Below are 16,493 nucleotides of genomic sequence, written 5' to 3'. Positions count from 1 at the left end.
AACCGCACCATCTGGGAAACATATCACATCCAGACAGATCTTAGTGCTGAATCTAATTGAATGCATTGCAATTTGTTAAGAGCTACATGCTTTGACACAATTGTATGAACTAACCAGTTCACTGCTATCTGAACACCAGTTGTCTTTGAAGGGATTATTAAATATTGGATATGTTAATTTAAAAGCTTATGCCTGATTCATTATAAACTGCTTACAATCCCACATTATGTAAAGCTGCCTGTTTGATTTTAAATAGTATCCAATGACAAATAGACCCCCTAATAATCAGCAGGAAATTGAGAAACAAGTTTGTCAGGAGATTTCAGTTATCTGTAAGAATAATAGGGTGGTAATGGTAGGGGATTTTAACGTTCCAAACATAGACTGGGACTGCCATAGTGTTAAGGGTTTAGACGTAGAGGAATTTGTTGGGTGTGTACAAGAAAATTTTCTGATTCAGTCTGTTAATGTTCCTACTAGAGAAGGTGCAAAACTTGACCTACTCTTGGTGGTAGACTGGAGGAAGACTGGAGGGTAGCTAACGTGGTGCCACTATTTAAGAGAAGTGGTAAGGAACTATAGACCGGTGAGCCTGACCTCAGTGGTGGGCAAGTTGTTGGAGGGAATCCTGAGGGACAGGATGTACATGTATTTGGAAAGACAAGGACTGATAAGGGATAATCAGCATGGCTTTGTGTGTGGGAAATCATGTCTCACCAACTTGATTGAGCTTTTTGAAGAAGTAACAAAGAGGATTGAAGAGGGCAGAGCAGGGGACATGATATTTGGACTTCAGTAAGGTGTTCAATAAGGTTCCTCATAGGAGACTGGTTGGCAAGGTTAGATCTCATGGAATACAGGGAGAACTAGCCATTTGGATACAGAACTGGCTCAAAGGTAGAAGACAGAGGGTGGTGGTGGAGGGTTGTTTTTCAGACTGGAGGCCTGTGACCAGTGGAGTGCTACAAGGATCAGTGCTGGGTCCACCACTTTTCATCATTTATATAAGTGATTTGGATGTGAATATAAGAGATATAATTAGTAAGTTTGCAGATGACACCAAAATTGGAGGTGTAGTGGACAGTGAAGAAGGTTACCTCAGATTACAACAGGATCTTGACCAGATGGGCCAATGGGCTGAGAAGTGGCAGGTGGAGTTTAATTTAGATAAATGCAAGGTGCTGCATTTTGGAAACGCAAATCAGAGCAGGACTTATACACTTAATGGTAAGGTCCTAGGGAGTGTTGCTGAACAAAGAGACCTTGGAGTGCAGGTTCATAGCTCCTTAACAATCAAGTTGCAGGCAGATAGGATAGTGAAGAAGGCGTTTGGTATGCTCCCTTTATTGGTCAGAGTATTGTGTACAGGAGTTGGGAGGTCATGTTGTGGATGTACAGGACATTGGTTAGGCCACTTTTGGAATATTGTGTGCAATTCTGGTCTCCTTCCTATCGGAAAGATGTTGTGAAACCTGAAAGGGTTCAGAAAAGATTTACAAAGATGTTGCCAGGGTTGGAGGGTTTGAGCTCTTGGGAGAAGCTGAACAGGCTGGGGCTGTTTTCCCTGGAGTGTCCGAGCCTGAGGGGTGACCTTATAGAGGTTCACAAAATTATGCGGGACATGGATAGGATAAATAGACAAGGTCTTTTCCCTGGAATGGGGGAGACCAGAACTAGAGGGCATAGACGGGGGGTTAGAGGGGAAAGATATAAAAGGGACATAAGGGGAAACCTTTTCATGGTGCTTGTATGGAATGAGCTGCACAGGAAGTAGTGGAGGCTGGTCCAATTACAGCATTTAAGAGGCATCTGAATGGGTATATGAATAGGAAGGGTTTAGAGGGATGTGGGCTAAGTGCTGGCAAATGGGACTGGATTAGGTTAGTCGGCATGGATGAATTGGATGGAAGGTATATCTCTATGAATCTCTGACTCTAAATGGTGCCAGTTTATTACTCTGCCCATCTGCTTAGAGACATGTTATGGACATCTGTGTTTATATCATTTGGCTAATTGACTCTTCAGCATCTGCGGTTTTCACTATCTCCGGGTTTAGGTGTTATCAGAGTGAACAAAGACTGGAGCTGGAAAAAGCAGGGCAGGTCAAACAGCACCAGAGAAGGAGGAAGGGAATCGATGTTTCAGGTCACAACCTTTCATCAGGACATGAAACCCACCAGGAGGATGATTGTGCACAATGGTCAGATGGTCCATTCCTGATGAAGGGCTTTTGCAGTGTACTTCACCAAGTTTCCTCATTTCCTCTCCCCTCCACCTTACCCCAGTTCCAACCTTCCAGCTCAGCCTGCCCGACCTGCCAATCTCCCTTCCCACCTATCCTCTCCACCCTCCCCTCTGACCTATCACCTTCATCCCCACCCCCATTCACCTATTGTACTTTTTGCTACCTTCTCCCCAGCCCCAGCCCCACCCAATTATCTCTCCACCCTGCAGGCTCCCTGCCTTTATTCCTGATGAAGAGCTTTTGCCTGAAACGTCAATTTTCCTGCTCCTCGGATGCTGCCTGACCTGCTGTGCTTTTCCAGCACCACTCTGATCTAAACTAAGGCTTGATATGTGGCATCTATTCTTCTGCTGTTGAACCATGTGCATTGCAGCTTAGCAGATGTACTTGCAAGTGCCAAGATTTAATGACAAAATTATTCACAAAATTGGCCCAAACCACGTGTGTTACCAGTATACATACCATCTATCTCAATGATAAGAGAGGGGAACCATTCATCAACTTATGACAGGACAACATTTATGTTATCTATGACACAATGAGGTAATAAAAACTACAAAATTAAATAATGGCAGGTGACAACTTTGTATGACACCACTAACCAATTAAACAGGCCACCTCAGCATCTGACAATTAAAAACCAGTTGACTTTCCTCGCATAGCAGTAACAGAGTTAGCTCTCATTTGGCAGCAGTACACTATGACTGCTTGCAGCTAGAATTCGCCAAAGTTTAAAGCCATGGGTATCGCAGACATTTTAGGGTCTCTTGCGATGCACCATTGGTGGGACATATTTAAGAGTGGTCACCTAAAGCTTCAGCAGTACTCTTGCTCTCACGGCACCCAATTATTACATTGTTGCTAATCTCCCCTTGCAAAACTTATCATTAAGGGTTAATTGGACATAGCAAAGTGCAATTGATGGTGAGTGGAAAAATATATGAGAACAGGCTGTTTTGCAAGAACCTGAGGACAAGTTGTTTTGCAACGAAATCTGGACTTGCTTTTGACCACCACACACAGATGAATGTTTGGAAAAAGTACTCAGTAGGGGCAATTCAGCACAAATGATGAAATCTAGCATACTGTTCATATCAGGGACTTTTCACAATTCATTGGAATTCACCATCAGACTGGGTTCAAAACTGGTGATGTGGAAGCTGAGATCAAATTCCAAGTCCCAGTTACCATTCAGGGGACCCTAACAGACACTTGTTTGAACATATCTGAGTCAATGAAGCTAATAATTAATTACAATATATCTTAAGCACTATTAGGGAATAATTAGTTCCAAACATTATTTATGTATCCTATTATGAAGATGTGGGTGTACTTTACAAAAGTTAAAAGCAGCAGAACTACCGGACACAGCACCAACTGTTCTCAATAAGGCAACAATGTATGTAACACTTGGTCAAACAACTTGATTAGCTCGATGCCTGGAGACAAAAAACAAATTCGAATTTGGCCAATCAGTTTAAATTATACCCTGAAAAAATATCAAACTCCAATCCAGTTTGAATTGAGTATATTGACAATATTAAAAGCTAATGACAATCTGATGCTTTGGGGGGTATAAAACCAAGGAAAATTGAACGTTTGGGAGGAGAACTGCCACACACCAGCATGTAAGACTGCTCGAAAAAATATCTCTCTTAGAAGTACTTTCTCGATCAGTAACCTGTGATGCAGAAATTTCTAACAAGGAGAAAAGGAGACACTGGAAGATCCAAAGACAAGAATCTACAGCTGCCTGGTTTTGAGATAAGAAGTGTTGTTTTGTAAATCTTAATTGGGAGTTTTATCGAACTGGTATTATAGAAGAGAAGATAAAAGATAAATTAACGAAAGAAATTGTAAATAGTGGTTAGTTAATTATTCTCTGTTATACTTTAAGAAATAAAGTTGTTAATCTTTACATAGTTCTTGGCCACTCGAAATTTTACAGATTCCTGCACGGGATGAATCTTTTCTGTGTTGCTGGTTTTAGATTGAGCAGGAGGGTTTACCCTGTGTCATAACAATACATACACACAGACACATACATATGTTAAAGCACTTCAGCCTAACATTGCAGATGGTGGGTGCAGTGTGGGCCATGTTGTCTGTATGAACTTTCCAAAGGAAGATAGTGAAGTTTCACTGAATGGAACTCTAGGAAGAATGAAAACCCCAGTGACAGCGGGGATGTAACATTTTCTGTGAGGAATTGTTTCCCAGGCTTGAGGAGAGCACACCGTGCTGTTTCTGGGAGTCAGTATTGGGGCCATCTCTCCTCTGGTGAAATATATAATGAAAAAGGCTTTTTCCAGCAATTTCTGCCTGTGTTTCGAATATATAATCATTTGCACTTTTGAACGGAACAGATGATTTCAAAGTTCTAAATGAGGCAAGAAGTCACAAAAGCACTAAACGAGGCAGAAAGCCACTGAAACTGCTCTTTGCCAAAAAACAAAGTCTTTTTGCAGTATCTTGTTCAGTAACCTTTTCTGTTTTATGTGTTTTTTTCCTGAGCCTGATGCTCCAATAATCGGGGGTTCGTGGCAATAAAAGCTGCTCTGTGTGAGGCTTGATCTCACAACTTTGGCTTTGAAATGGATCTGAGGATGAGACTGTGACACGGTAACCCAGCAATGGGACAGACAACGGTTTCAATGTGAAAGAGAATGTTAGAACGTCGAACAATACAGCTCAGCAACGGGTCCTTCGGCCTACGGCCAAATTAAAGCAATCCCTTCTGCCTGCCTTTTGCATATTCATGTCAAAAAATATGGAGCTGGAAAAGCGCAACAGGTCAGGCAACATCCGAGGAGCAGGAGAGTCAACTGTCCTGTGCTTTTCGAGTGTCATGCTTTTCGACACTGATCTCCAACATCTGAAGTCCTCACTTTCTTCTAGTTACATATTCTGTGTTTATCTAAAAGTCCTTTAACCCCCCCCGTCAGATCTGCCTCCACCACCACCATTGGCAGTGTGTTCCAGACTCCTACCACCCTCTCTGGAAAAGACTTGCCTCTCACATCTCCTTTGAATTTTTCCCTTCTCCCCCTTAAATGCATGCCCTTTGAACTCTGGGAAAAAGAGATTCTGACTGTCATCCCTTTTCACAAATCTCATAACTTTATGGAAACCATTTGGAGTTCTAGCCTCTCCTTATGGCTCATACCTTCTCATTCAGGCAGCATCCTGGTAAACTTCGTCTGCACCCTCTCCAAAACCTCCACATCCTTCCTGGTATGTGGCGACCAGAATTGAATGCAATACTCTTAAGTGTGGCTAACCAAAATCTTTCAAGCTGCAACATGACAGCCTGACGTGTACTCAATGCCCCGACCAATAAGGGCAAGCATGCCATATGCCTTTTTTACCACCCTATCTACTTGCGTGGTCACTTTCAGGGATAGTGCAGTCCCACGGGGAAGTGACAGTGAAATGGAAAGAGGGAATTGAAGGAGGGTTAGTGATTGTGAGAGGGAGAAAAATCTCCAGCACGAGGTGGGTTTGAGTTCTCAACCATCGCCTGCAGACATCTGAGAGAACGGGGTTTTGAAGGAACAAAAACATCACCCCAGAGAATATATTCATGCAAAAAGATGCTGCTTTTCTGCATTGCTTTATCTCTTGTGATTGAGAGTAAGGTGAGGAGGAGGAACACCCAAACCGAGGTTGCTGGGGCCATAGCACAGAGCACTGACCGCTGTGCGATCACGGACCACATAGTGTACTGTGCTGGAAATTTAAAGTATGGTTCCAGAGTGTAAGCCAAACGCAGCACTAGACACATGGAAAAGGGAAGTTCCCACAACAGGAATACTTGCCATATAACGGGTAGGGATGAGGGAACTCAGAGTGAGGTGAAACCTTCAAATTTGCTGTCCCAGAGACTGTGGAGGACAGTCGTTGAGTCTGTTCAAGACTGAGATTTCAAAAACAGAACAGGGAAATGAATATTTCAAAAAGCAATGCCGTTTAACGTCGGTCACTGCACCGGTGTCCTCCCACAAGGAAGTAACCACTACTGCAGACGATGACATTGGTCCCAGTTCCCAGGCCCGGCATCAGAGAAACTGGGTGGCACAGCCGCGAAGATCCAACTGGAAATGGGGAATGGGAATGAGTGCGCAGAGCGACTCTGTGGTTGTGGTGATGTAATCAGTGAGCACGTGGTCCTTCCATGATGGTTAAGGTTAGGGTGGTGTTGGAAAGGCGGAGCAGATCAGGCAGCATCCGAGGAGCAGGAGAATCGACGTTTCGGGCAAAAGCCCTTCATCAGGAATGAAGCTGGGGGCCTCGGGGGTGGAGAGATAAATGAGAGAGGGGGGTGGGACTGGGGGGAGGGGGGAGGGAAACGGTAGCTGAGAGTGTAGTAGGTGGATGGTGGTGAGGGTAAAGGTGATAGGTCGGAGGGGAGGATGGAGCGGATAAGTGGGAAGGAAGATTGACAGATGGGGCAGGTCATGAGGATGGTGCTGAGCTGGAGGTTTGGGAACTGATTTAAGGCGGGGGGAGGGGAAATGAGGAAACTGGTGAAGTCTGCATTGATGCCCTGGAGTTTGAGGGTCCCGAGGCAGAGGATGAGACATTCTTCCTCTAGGTGTTGGGTAGTAAGGTAGTGGTGATGGAGGAGGCCCAGGACCTGTATATCCTCAGCAGAGTGAGAGGGGGGAGTTGAAATATTCGGCCTTGGGGCGGTGGGGTTGATTGGTGCGGGAGGTGTTGTCTGAAGCGTGCTGCGAATAGGTGTCCAGTTTCCCCAATGTAGAGGAGACCGCATCGGGAGCAACGGATACAGTAAATGACATGTGTGGAAATGCAGGTCAAACTTTGATGGATGTGGAAGGTTCCTTTGGGGCCTTGGACAGAGGTGAAGGGGGGGGGGGGGAGATGTGGGTGCAGACTTTGCAATTCCTGCGGTGGCAGGGGAAGGTGCCAGGAGGGGAGGGTAGGTTGTTCGGGGGCGTGGACCTGACCAGGTAGTCACGGAGGGAACGGTCCTTCTCTGACAGTATAGATGAACATGAAATGCCGAGGCTGGGAGTTCCAACCTGACCTGGAGCAGCTTCTATTGACATGGAGCAGGGAGCATTTGGGATATCAGGCTGGGGGAAACGTCACAGAGTAACGTTGAGCAGAACAAAATTGATTCGAAAAGACCGGTACCTGATTTTCGGGAGTGGTCTGTCCCTGGAAAATGCTTCAATTATCAATCGAACAACTCCAAATATTCAACTTGTAAAGAACCATCTGTGGATAGAGGAACAGAGGTGAGGTTTTAGCTCACTGGTCTTCCTTACAACGCAGGCCCTGTACTGGGTTATATTCTGGGACGAGCTGTTTCGTCCGTTTCATGTTATTCAATTTGCTGCAAACTCACAAAGGTCATTCAACCATTTGAGAGGGATTTGTTATATCTCATTGGGTCATTTGAATGTTGTGAAATTTGGTGGCAACTTGAAAAATAAAATGCATAAGTGCTGGTGTGATGAACAGAGGATGGTTGAAAACTAAACTAAACAGCTCCATTCCTTTGCAGCTTGTTAGTAGTTCATTTGGAACAGGCTGCCACACCTTTCAAAACCACACCAGCTCTTTTTATTCTTTAAATTATTCCGTTAAACTTTTTACACCTGTCTTTTAAAATATTCTGGAATCAGCTTCCACATGCCTCTTCTCAAAAACCATTCCCCATTTCAATAACTCCGAGCAAATAAAAATTCTGGTCCAAAGTTTTCTTGATCGTTCACTGGTGAGGAGAGAGATTTAAAAAATACATGAGAGGCAAACGTTTTATACAGAGGCTGGTTCGCATGTGGAATGAACTTCCTCAGGAAGTGGTGGAGACGGTTACAATTACAATGTTTAAAAGACATTTGGATGGACATATGAATAGGAAAGGTTTATAGGAAGGATATGAGCCAGGAGCAAACAGGTAGGATTTGTTTTATTTGGGATTATGTTTGGCATGGTTTGACTGAGGGGTGTGTTTCCGTGCTGTATGACTCCATGGTGAATGATCCAGCAGAATGCTACCACCAAACATTCTCCCCCCCGCCTCTGACCCGGCCCTCTGGGACATCCTAGTCCATTCATTGACCACTAACCCCACTCCCATTCCCATGGCACCTTCCCATGTAACCGCACAAGGTGCATCACCTCCCCCTTCACCTCCTCCCCTTCATCATCTAAAGGCCTACACTGTCTTTCCAGGTGAAGCACCTGTACCTCCTCCAATCTTGTGTCTTGTATTCGCTGCACCCAGTGTGCACTGGAGAAATCAAATGTAGATTGGGTTTGCAAAACAGCTCCGGTCTGTGTGCAAGAATGACCCTGACCTTCCTATTGCCAGTCATTTTATCACAGCATCCTGCTTTCAGGCCTACTGGTCTGTCCTGGGCGTGCTGCAGTGCTCCAGTGATCCACAGCACAAACTGGAGGAACAACATCTCGTCTTCAGAGTCGGCACTTTACTGCCTTCTGTGCTTAATATTGAGAATGACACCTTCAAATTGTGAATCAAATTTCATTTGTTTTCCCTCTTTCAGTTTTACTTGCTACATTCTATGTCACCATGTTCTCTCTCCCCTCCACCCCCGTTGGACTGTCTGATCTTTCAAGACTGGTCGGTAGACACACCATTGTTCTGTCATTCTCACATTCGGATCACTTTTTTTAGAATCCCTACAGTGTGGAAACAGGCCCTTCGGCCCAACAAGTCCACACCAACCCTCCGAAGAGTAACCAGTCAGACCCATTCCCCCTACCCTATATTTACCCCTGACTAATACGCCTAACTCACTCATCCCTGAGCACTATGGGCAATTTAGCATGGCCAATTCACCTGACCTGCACATCTTTGGACTGTGGGAGGAAACCGGAGCACCCGGAGGAAACCCACGCAGACACTGGGAGAATGTGCAAACTCCGCACAGAGAGCCACCTGAGGCTGGAATCGAACCCAGGTCCCTGGTGCTGTGAGGCAGCAGTTAGCACCACTGAGCCACTATGCTGCCAAATCTCTACAATCAACATAGGGGTGGCATGATGGCTCAGTGGTTAGCACTGCAGCCTCACAGTCCTAGGTTCAATTCCAGCCTCGGGTGACTGTCTGTGTGGAGTTTGCACCTTCTCCCTGTGTCTGTGTGGGTTTCCTCCCACTGTCCAAAGATGTGCAGGTCAGGTGAATTGGCTGTGCTAAATTGCCCGTAGTGTTAGGTGCATCATTGAGAGAGGAATGGATCTGGGTGGGTTTCTCTTTGGAGGGTCGGTGTGGACTTGTTGGGCCGAAGGGCCTGTTTCCACACTGTATGGAATCAAATTTAAACATCTTTTTCTTCCCTGACACAACATTCTAAACGGGGAGAAAGTGAGGACTGCAGATGCCGGAGATCAGAGCTGAAAAATGTGTTGCTGGAAAAGCACAGCAGGTCAGACAGCATCCAAGGAGCAGGAGAATCGACGTTTCGGGCATAAGCCCTTCTTCAGGAAGGAGGAGGGTGTGCCAAGCAGGCTAAGATAAAAGGTAGGGAGGAGGGACTTGGGGGACAGGCGTTGGGAATGCGATAGGTGGAAGGAGGTTAAGGTGAGGGTGATAGGCCGGAGAGGGGGTGGGGGCGGAGAGGTCGGGAAGAAGATTACAGGTCAAGAAGACAGTGCTGAGTCCGAGGGTTGGGACTGAGAAAAGGTGAGGGGAGGGGAAATGAGGAAACTGGAGAAATCCGCATTCATCCCCTGTGGCTGGAGGGTTCCTAGGCGGAAGATGAGGCGCTCTTCCTCCAGGCGTTGTGTTGCCATGGTCTGGTGATGGAGGAGGCCAAGGACCTGCATGTCCTTGGCGGAGTGGGAGGGGAGTTGAAGTGTTCAGCCACGGGGTGGTTGGGTGGTTGGTCTGGGTGTCCCAGAGGTGTTCTCTGAAATGTTCCACAAGTAGGCGGCCTGTCTCCCCAATATAGAGGAGGCCACATTGGGTGCAGTGGATGCAATAAATGATGTGTGTGGAGGTGCAGGTGAACTTGTGACAGATATGGAAGGATCCCTTGGGGTCTTGGAGGGAAGTGAGGGGGGAGGTGTGGGCGCAAGTTTTGCATTTCTTGCAGTTGCAGGGGAAGGTGCCGGGAGTGGAGGTTGGATTGGTGGGGGGGTGTGGACCTGACGAGGAAGTCCCTTAAAGACACAGTCACACAACACAAAGGTCACTGCAGAGACCATTTTTTAAAAAAAAGCCCGAGGTTCTGCAATGAAAGGACAGAATTCCATAAATCTTCACGGTCCACTTCCTGTCAAGGAGATTGAATTGTTGACAGCCGGAAGATGGCAGATCTTCAGGTCAGATTGAAGTCAAGCTGGATCAAGTGTTTGGGAAGTGGAAACAATTCAGCTTTTCTGGGGTTAGAAATGGTCAGACAAACTGGTGCTTGGAAACTTTATCAGGTTTCTAATAACTTGAACTGCCAGACTAAGTGAAGGAGACTTCCAGCTTCTGAGGTTTACTGACCAGCCAGATCAGTGTGAACATTGATCAGATGAGTTGTCAGGAAACCCATCAGTACTCTGGATTACCCAAAATCCAAAAGGCATGTTTTCCAGAAATTAATTTCCATAAATCCTATCTTCCAAAACACTTGTCTTTCTTTTCCCCTCTTGATTCATTTCACTTTCTGTGTTTAGAATAGAATATCCTTTATTGCCACATGGACGCCATTGGAGAACGAGAGTGAAAAGGTTTTACAATGTGTGCCTCTTATGGCACCATCAGGTCAGGCAGCATCCAAGGAACAGGAGAATCGACGTTTCGGGCATTCCTGAAGAAGGGCTGATGCCCGAAACGTCGATTCTCCTGCTCCTTGGATGCTGCCTGACCTGCTGCGCTTTTCCAGCAACACATTTTCAGCTCTGATCTCCAGCCTCTGCAGTCCTCACTTCCTCCTCTTATGGCACCATCTTGGGTACAAACAAGGAATATAAGTAGTTGTATTACTTTACAGAATATCAAAAAATAAGTTAGAAATAAGACATTGTTAAAGGATTGACATTACAGTGAGGTAAAAAATTTCAGATAAACATTACATTGCAGCAGCTCAATGCAGGGCCTCTGGAAGTGGTCTGACCATTCGTGCCAGACCCCAGCCCAACAACTGCCCCTGTTCCAAGCGTCCAGTCCACTCCATAGACGCACTCAGCTGCTCAAAGATGCGTTCTAGGTCTGCCTTTCCTGTGCTGCTCTCCAGCCGGGATTCATCGCCCCGGGCTGCTCCAGGACTCGCTGCCCACAACTGCCACTACTCCAGGATTCGCCTCCGGGGCTAAGGGGAGAGAAAAAGAAAGTAAGTAAAGAAAAGAACATGCCAAGCAGAGGGGCAGGAGCATCTTACTTGCAGGAAGTAGCAGGCAAATCACAGCAGATATTAAATCTGACCTCATTTTCCAAATAAATAACCATAAAAATTCTTAATGTTTCAGTAAGTGTCCAAACTGTTTCATATCTTCCTCCTTTTCTCATAGATTTGGAGTTTATTCCCAACACTGTCCACAGTACTCAAGGGCATTCCCACCAGTGCTTTGTAGAATTACAGTGAGACTTGCAAATAAGGGCAACAATCTGACTGTCTTTCTGATTACTTGCCCCACCTACAAACTACTGTATGTGATCCAAGGACACCCAGACCCTTCTTCAATGCAGCATTCTGCTGCCTCCTCACACACTTTTCCACAATTAGGCTCAAGCTGTCATTTTGGATTCCCCAATATCTTTCTTGCTTTACAGATTCAGTCTAACCTCCTCACATTTTGCTCAGAAAGTCTGTTTACAAAACTGTAGACTCTTTCATTCAAGTCAGTCAGATAGATTGCAAATAGTTGAAGTCCCAACACTGATCTGTGGTACTGCATGAGTTAAAGTTTGCCAGCCTGAAAACTAATCATTTATTCCAATTATCGGGCTGCTGTTAGTCAGCCAAACCTCTGCCATACGAACCACCAACACTTTGAGCTATTAGTTTGCACAGAAATATTTTCCCTGGAATCTGATTGAACACTGGTCAGAAATCCAAATACACAACATCTCATCTTCCTTCTCCACCTTCCTTATTACATCTTCTAAGAGGTCAAATATCTTAGTGGGCGGCACGGTGGCACAGTGGTTAGCACTGCTGCCTCACAGCGCCAGAGACCCGGGTTCAATTCCCGCCTCAGACGACTGACTGTGTGGAGTTTGCACGTTCTCCCCGTGTCTGCGTGGGTTTCCTCCGGGTGCTCCGGTTTCCTCCCACAATCCAAAGATGTGCAGGTCAGGTGAATTGGCCATCCTAAATTGTCCGTAGTTTAGGTAAGGGGTAGGGGTATGGGTGGGTTGTGCTTCGGCGGGGCGGTGTGGACTTGTTGGGCCGAAGGGCCTGTTTCCACACTGTAAGTAATCTAATCTTTACTCTTGTTGGAAGTGAGGATGGAGGAGACGATGGAGAGGAAAAGACCTTCACAAGGAAGCAACGTATGTGAGAGATATTGTTGTCTGGATCCTTATACACAAATCTCAAAAACCTAATATGATGGTGTCAACAAATATCAGAAGGACAAAACACTGATGGTTATTACGAGGGGATGGGACTCGGGAAGTGAGGAAGTCTCGCCAGGGGAGACGTGAACCATGAACCAACTCAAAAAGGCTACTGGACGAATGTGACAATTCACAGACATTCTGGGAGAGGAGAGAGAAACAGACAGACACACACTGAGCAAAGGGACACACAGCAACCAAAGGATATTTGGATTTCCAACAGGTCAGTCTTCAATTTAAAAATTGAACATATTCTTGCTGAAAGTAGCTAAATTGTGAAGACGATGTAAGAGGTATTCCAACTGGATAATGTAGAGATGATCAGTAAAACATTGTCTGATGCAGTATAAATTGGAGAGTGTGATGTTTACCAGAAAGAATCAGTAAAAAGCCTTTAAATTAAATGGGGAGAGGCTGAAGGACTCTCAGCTACAGAGGGATCTGGCTACCCTGGAATATGAATCACATTGAGTTAGGCTGCAGGGCAGCAAGTGATTAGGAAGACAAAGATTTTTTTTCCCATTCGTTCCTGGGATGATAGCATCACTGGCTGCACCAGCAGTTACCCCCCATTCCTATCAGTTCTTGAGAAGGTGGTAATGAGCTGCCCTATTGAACTGCTGAACTCCAAAAAAATTTAGTTTTGTGGAGTAACAGAATGTAACAGAAATTAAAGAGCAGTTTTCTTTTTGCTGCCTTCAATTTCACATTCAACCATTTAGTTTCTGCTTAGTTAGAGTTCATAGTCTTATTGATGGTCTCAGCATGTTTATATATGGCAAAACACAACGGAATGAGTTACAAACTGGAATCTAATTGAAGGGATCAGGGGTTTTATATGGAACATAACACATATTCGTGAGTGAGTTACAGTCTGAAATCTAATCAAGGGATTTGGGTTAATTTATATAGGGAGGCAGACAAAAGATGGAGAATAATAGACCAGTTAGCTTCTGTAACGGGGAAAACGCTTGAGTCGATCATCAAGGAAGAAATAGCAAGGCATCTCAATAGAAATTATCCCGTTGGGCAGGCTCAGCATGGGTTCAGGAAGGGTGCATCATGCTTAACTAATCTTTTGGAATTCCATGAGGTTATTACGAACACAGTGGACAATGGGGACCCAGTAGATGTGGTTTATCTAGATTTCCAAAAGGCATTTGACAAGGTGCCACACAAAAGACTGCTGCATAAGATAAAGGTGAGGGCGTTAGGGGCAATGTATGAGCATGGATAGAGGATTGGCTAACCAACAGGAAGCACAGAGTGGGAATAAATGAATGCTATTCTAGTTGGCAATCAGTGACTAGTGGTGTGCCTCAGGGATCAGTGTTGGGGCTGCAATTATTCACAATTTACATTGATGATTTGGAGTTGGGGACCACAAAGTGTATCAAAGTTTGAGGATAACACTAAGATGAGTGATAGAGCAAAGTGCGCAGAGGACTGTGAAACTTTGCAAAGGGGCATAGATATTTTAATTGAGTGGGCAAAGGTCTGGCAGATGGAGTACAGCGTTAATAAATGTGAAGTCAGCCATTTTGGTAGGGGTAACAGTAAAAAGGTTTATTACTTGAATGGTAAAAAGTTGCAGCATGCTGCTATGCAGAGGGATCTGAGTGTCCTTGTGCATGAATCACAGGAGGCTGTTCTGCAGGTACAACAAGTAATTAGGAAGGCAAATGGAATTTTGTTCCTCATTGCGAAAAGGATTGAGTTTAAAAGCAGAGAGGTTATGTTGCAACTGTACAAGGTGCTGGTGAGGCCACACCTGGAGTACTGCGTACAGCTTTGGTCTCCTTCCTTGAGAAAGGATGTACTGGCACTGGAGGGAGTGCAGAGGGGGTTCACTAGGTTGATTCCGGAGATGAGGGGATTGGCTTATGAGGAGAGGCTGAGTAGACTGGGATTATATTCATTGGAATTTAGAAGAATGAGGGACGACCTTATAGAAACATAAGAAATTATGAAGGGAATTAATAAGATAGAAGTAGGGAGGATGCTTCCACAGGTGGGTGAAACTAGGACAAGAGGGCACAGCCTCAAGATTAGGGGGAGCAGATTTAGGACTGAATTGAGAAGAAACTTTTTCACCCAGAGAGTTGTAAATCTATGCAACTCCTTGCCCAGTGAAGTAGTTGACTAAGATAGCTCCTTTACTGTTCAAAAAATAATCTAAGAGTTCTGGTGAGAGATCGGTTAAATAGAGCGGAGGTGTTGAAAGATCAGCCAAGATCTTATTGAATGGCAGAGCAGACTCAAAGGGCCAGATGGCCTACTCCGACTTCTAGCTCTTATGTTCGAGTAACAGATACTAGGGAGTGAATGACAAAGAATCTAATCTAGAGGTTTGAGAGGTTTATGTCCACAGTCTCAGACACTTTGGAGTGAGTTACTGACTAGAATCTAATCCTGGGGTTCAGCGTGGCTGATATGTGGAATATCAAACACACAGAGTGGGTTACAGACCGGAATCTAATCGAAGGGTTTGGTGTGGATCAAAAAATTGGGGGCAATCGTGAGAGGCATACGATTTGGGGGAGGGGGGTGTAATGTGAGGGGGCAACATTGGGAGGGTGTTCAGTGGAGGGAGTGGCAGCACAAAATGTGGCATGGATGTAAATTGAGAAAAGGGCACAACAATGGGGCAGGGATGATATTTGGGGGGGGGGGGGGGGGAGATCAAAAATTTGGAGGGGATTGAGTGCCAGATCTGAGAGCGGGAACAACATCTGGGGAGGTGCAAAATTTGGGTGGGCATAATTTGTGGAGGGCCTGCAAACATTTGGAGGCACCACACAGTGGGCATAAAACGGGGCGGGGGAGGGGGGGGAGAAACAGGGAGAGCTGCATAACTTTGTGGGAGGCTGTGCAACTGGGGAGGGCAGTTAGGGGTGGCTGCAAACAGGGGAGTACGATACTAAAGAGGGGCAATATTTGGGATGCAAGTTTTGGCAGGGGCACAAACTTTCAGGGTGAGCAAAATTTGGGGGCCCACATAACAGTGCATGTTGTATAATTGGGGGGGGGGGGGCAAAATGAGGCAGTGCATAATTTGGGGAGGATGCAAGAGGAAATAATATTGTGGTGGTGCAAAGCAGGAGTAGGCATAAGATTAGGGGGCAGAAAACTGAGGTGAGGGGAAAATCGTGTGTGTGGAAAATCAGGGGGTGTTGTACACTATTTGGGGAAGGTCAAAATTTATGTGGTCGATAATGGGTGTCAAGTTTTTAGAGGGATGCAGAGCTTTGGAGGGGGGGCACAATGTTTGAGGAGCTGCAAAATTGGAGTGGACACAACAGTGGGGAGGCTACATAAATAGGGAGCCACTGCAAGATTTTGGGTGTTTGCAAAATTAGAGGGGTCTCCACAAACGAGTTCCCTCTCCACCCCCACCCCTCCTCCCAATGTTTGGCATGTGAAAAAATTTGGGAGTACAACATTTTTGGGAGGGTGCGATATTATGGGACTACCAAATTTGGTGGGGACAAAACTTTGGGTGAGGACTGCATGGTTTTTGGGTTGCATAATTTGTGAAGGAGCTGCAAATCCTGGTGGGGGGGTCTGCAGAGAGACGGGGCAGGAAAGTTACGGGGGATTAAATGAGATGGGGCAATAAAAAGAGAGGAATAAAAAGAAGGGAGCACAAAGAGACTGAAGAAGGGGTGAAATTTTCTGATTCAGTATGTGGATGTACAG

The 16,493-nt window shown here is 45.5% G+C and overlaps 1 protein-coding gene across 1 annotated transcript in view; it reads right to left on the bottom strand.

Annotated features, from left to right (window-relative positions):
- Positions 1-16,493, bottom strand: part of LOC140456999 (uncharacterized) — a 67,988-nt gene that overhangs the window by 48,308 nt on the left and 3,187 nt on the right. Inside the window, exons 2-3 of the mRNA XM_072550893.1 lie at positions 11,309-11,544; positions 7,406-7,489 (exon numbers count right to left, since the gene is read on the bottom strand). The gene's annotated coding sequence lies outside the window, so the exon portion shown is untranslated. The remainder of the gene's footprint in view (positions 1-7,405; positions 7,490-11,308; positions 11,545-16,493) is intronic.

The sequence above is a fragment of the Chiloscyllium punctatum genome, chromosome 31, assembly GCF_047496795.1.
Source record: "Chiloscyllium punctatum isolate Juve2018m chromosome 31, sChiPun1.3, whole genome shotgun sequence".
In the NCBI taxonomy this organism is placed as follows: Eukaryota; Metazoa; Chordata; class Chondrichthyes; order Orectolobiformes; family Hemiscylliidae; genus Chiloscyllium; species Chiloscyllium punctatum.
This window is presented reverse-complemented; position numbering and strand designations above follow the sequence as displayed.